Source organism: Equus quagga, chromosome 7, assembly GCF_021613505.1.
Source record: "Equus quagga isolate Etosha38 chromosome 7, UCLA_HA_Equagga_1.0, whole genome shotgun sequence".
NCBI lineage: Eukaryota > Metazoa > Chordata > Mammalia > Perissodactyla > Equidae > Equus > Equus quagga.
Window position 1 is genome coordinate 91,252,880 of NC_060273.1, and position 3,748 is coordinate 91,256,627.

Below are 3,748 nucleotides of genomic sequence, written 5' to 3' on the forward strand. Positions count from 1 at the left end.
ATAGCAGAAGAAAAGGAGTGGAGGGTAATTGGGATCTTGACTGTTACTCATTGTGTTATCTTGGGTAATTTCTTTGACCTCCCTGAGCTTAGTTTCTTAATCTGTAAAATGGGTATAATGCTGCTGCTGCTGCTTCTCTTCTTCCTCCTCCTCTCTGTTCTTTTCAACAAAAGGGAAACTTTTTTGAGGCCCCAGGGCCATGGGGTTTGGGTGGAGGCCACCCTGTAGAGGAAGGAGGAGGTGGTGGAGAGGCCTTATTTGACCTTCTTGGGGCTCAGGTTGGTGGTGTGGCTGCACTTCTTCTTGCAAGAATCGACAGTGTAGGGATGCAGGCGAGCATAACACTGGATCATCTTGTTGCAGTTATATTTCTGGGCAAGATGGTGGTGGGAAGGGTTAATGACGCTGTCCCCAGACGAAGCACCAAGCACAGGGTGGACTCTTTCTGGACGTTGTTGTCTGAGAGAGTTTGACCATGCTTCCTCTCTTTGCCTGCAAACATCAGATGCTGCTGGTCAGGTGAGATGCCTTCCTTGTCTTGGATTTTGGTTTTGACATTCTTGATGGTGTCACTGGGCTTGACCTTGAGGGTAATGGTCTTGCCTGCAAGGGTCTTCACAAAGGTCTGCATGTCTGTGTCCTCCTTGAAGAGAACGAATGGGATTATGTTTCTTAAATCACATTGTTGGAAGGATTACATGAAGGAGTGCTGATGTGCAAGTAACTGCTCCACGTGAATTTTGTTGTTAAGAAGAAAAATCTTCCCGTTCAATAACCAGCTTTGCTTATTTCCAAGTTAGAGTACTTCCAAACGCATCCAATTTTGAGTTTTCAATTATAAATCGATAAGGATAGTGACTTCAGAGCCTGGCCTTGCTCTTCATGATGCTATCCTTAAATGACCTAAGGCTCTTATTGTTACTCAGTGTAGCTGATGTACATTTACACAGTCAAGGGCAATAGTTTCTGAAAGAAAAAGTTTACAAAACTCTTGGAAGGAGAGCTTTAATGTCAAAATAATGAGAGGATGAAAGAGGACTGAATCAAAAGCTGTGATTTGGGGAGGAGTGTGTTTGAAGCTATGTCTGTGCCTTGGCAACTGTGAGAAGCTGGAACATCTTCAGTACCAGAAGTGTGACTTGACAGTCTTCATCCAAGAAACAGAACTCTTTGGGGTTTCTCAAAACCAAATTAAATATTCAGATACCCTGAAAACAGACTTAGAATATTCCAAATGTCACTACTCTTTTAGTTTCCATTTAATTTAACACGTATTTACTGAGCTGCCTACCGAGGTGAATAGTCACCCCTTGGGGAGGCTCCTGGGAGACAGCAGCCTGTGAGAACTTTGCTTTTATGACCCTGGAACGCAGTAGGTTTAATTCTCACTGGCACAAAAGTTTGTTGATTCTGTTTCCCTGGAGAGAGACCATTTGAATGACTCCCAGTGGGTTTTGGGACTGGGGGACAGTTTGCTTGAACATTTGCTGATACATGAGCATGTTTGCAAATGGACAGTTTTCACACTGGGCTGCCAAAACTACCTGTGGCTAACAAAGAGCCCATGTCAAGGAGAGTTAGTTCAGTTTGCACTCTGGAAGGTCAGCTCTGAGGTTGCATGGGGGAGGGCCAGTGCTACACGCACCACTGGTGTGCCTAAAGAAAAAGAATATGTGTGCTTTGGCCTAAATATAGCCAAGTTCCTTTCCATAATGTTCCAGAAGAGTTTATAAACTTCAGGGCAGGCAGGAACTTTTCTTAGAAGTCAGCTTTCTGAAGCCTCCAACCTAGAGTTCAAGGTGGGCTGAAAGTGGTAGAGTACCTTCCTCAGCGCTCACTGCCTTCCCACCCAAACCTAGGCCTTTAGAGGCCCAAAGCAACGACCAGGTTAGAGCAACTTTTTTTGTGTGGGGGAGGCCCTTTTCCAAGTAATTGAATTGTAGCAAATATTCAGTAACCTGCACAAATCTTGAGGACAGGTGGATGCAATGTTACATACCTCCCATGTATCTTGAAATAAAATTTGAATGCAAAACTGTAAAACACAAATCTTGTATGTATTCTGAAATTAAAAGGGCTTCTTTTTAGATTTTCTGACTGTTAATTCTGGACAAATTAACCAACGTTAAACTTTCTCTCTCTTGGTCTGCTCACCTTGGTCTCCCCATATTGAATCCAGCCCTGCCTGACAAGAGGAAAGGTTGTCTCCCTTTAGTGGTGCCAGAGAGAGTGCTGTTGAGGTCAAGGGAGCTCAAAGGAGAGAATCAGGCTGAAAAATCCCTGAAAATCACTGCAATGTGTTTGAGGTGTTCTTAGGCAGTGCTTCTGGAAGCTACGGAAATTGTGGCTCTGGGTTTGAAGCAATCAATAAATCAAATGTAACATCTAAGGTAATTTCAGAGCATTCCCTGGGATACTTGGCTCCTTCAGTTGCTCCTCTATCACTCAAAACAGAGCTCTTTGTCTTTGGGGCTGATGAGTAGGTATAAAAGCAATTCGAGAGCCAACTGTCAGATAAAGCAAACTCAGCTCATAAGGACAAGGTCGTGCACCACATAGGGCCAGTTTTAGATTGGCTTTGAGTAAACTCAGATGAAGAAAAGCTTGTATCAAAAAATAGAAAATAAAAAGAAGAGAAAACCCCACCTCACCTGAGAATACACAGGGATCGAAAGGAGTCCAGTTCTGGAGGGGACACCAGCAAATCGCCCTGTTTCCATAATGACTTCGTTACATTATTGAATACAATGGGAACTTTAAGGGTGACTGCAATAACAGTTTCTCATGAAAAATTAACAAAGAATTTATGGAAATGTAGGAAAAGTCCCAAAGCAATTAGCTTAGATTTCTCTAGAGTCTGAGAAAAGCCTGGATAATTGCATGCAGAAACTGCATAAAGTGGCTATTTTCATTATCGCTGGGTACAGAAAGTCCATTTTCATCACAATGGGATATAATGATGTTAAAGCTAACAGGGAGATATGTTTAAAAAGGTTACAACACAGTTTACCAAATGGTTTGATTTATGTAACTTTGGAGATATACACTTAAGATTGCTGGACTGGAGAGGTTATCCTTGAAATTTCCAAAGCCTCTATATGATAGGAAAATATATTATAGTTTCTGAAAGCTAATTGTACATTACCACTAGGATGCACAAGAATGAATTTAATTTGTCCCAGAATTGAGAGCTGAATTGTACTACAAGCTGGCACATGAATATCCATTCTGACTTGACTTGGTTATAAATTGGCTATTATGTATGTTTATAGGTGCACTTAAGGCCGGGGTCCTTTCTGTGAGTGTCTTAAAAACTCTGAGGTCCTGGCACCCTATGGAAACAGAGGCAACATTTGGAAAACGTGCAGAGTCCTTACTAGGCCTACAAAGAGGTTACATGTCATTATTTAAATGTCACTATTTTCACTAAAATAAAATGAAATGAAGAGCATCGTCTTTTCTTCTGATATTCATTCACAAGCCCTGGCAGTTTAACGACTGTTCCCAGGTCCAAAAAAGCCAGCTTCTCCTTGGCTGGCTGTAAAGAAATAGAGAAAGAGACATAACACAGTGAGCTTTTATCAACCTCCAGTGTCCTCTGCAATGTCACACACAGATCTGGATATCCTTTTCTATCTATAAAAAGCTGTAGTTAAGGCTGTGCCTGGGAGTCGAATGATTCTTGAAACCATTAAATAGATTCTTACTCTGAAGCCCACAGAATATTAATAACTTTCGTTAGCTGCAG

At 41.9% G+C, this 3,748-nt stretch overlaps 1 pseudogene; it reads right to left on the bottom strand.

Moving 5' to 3' along the window:
- Positions 1-254: 254 nt before the first annotated feature.
- On the bottom strand, positions 255-646 carry LOC124242941 (ubiquitin-like; annotated as a pseudogene).
- Between the last annotated feature and the right edge of the window lie 3,102 nt (positions 647-3,748).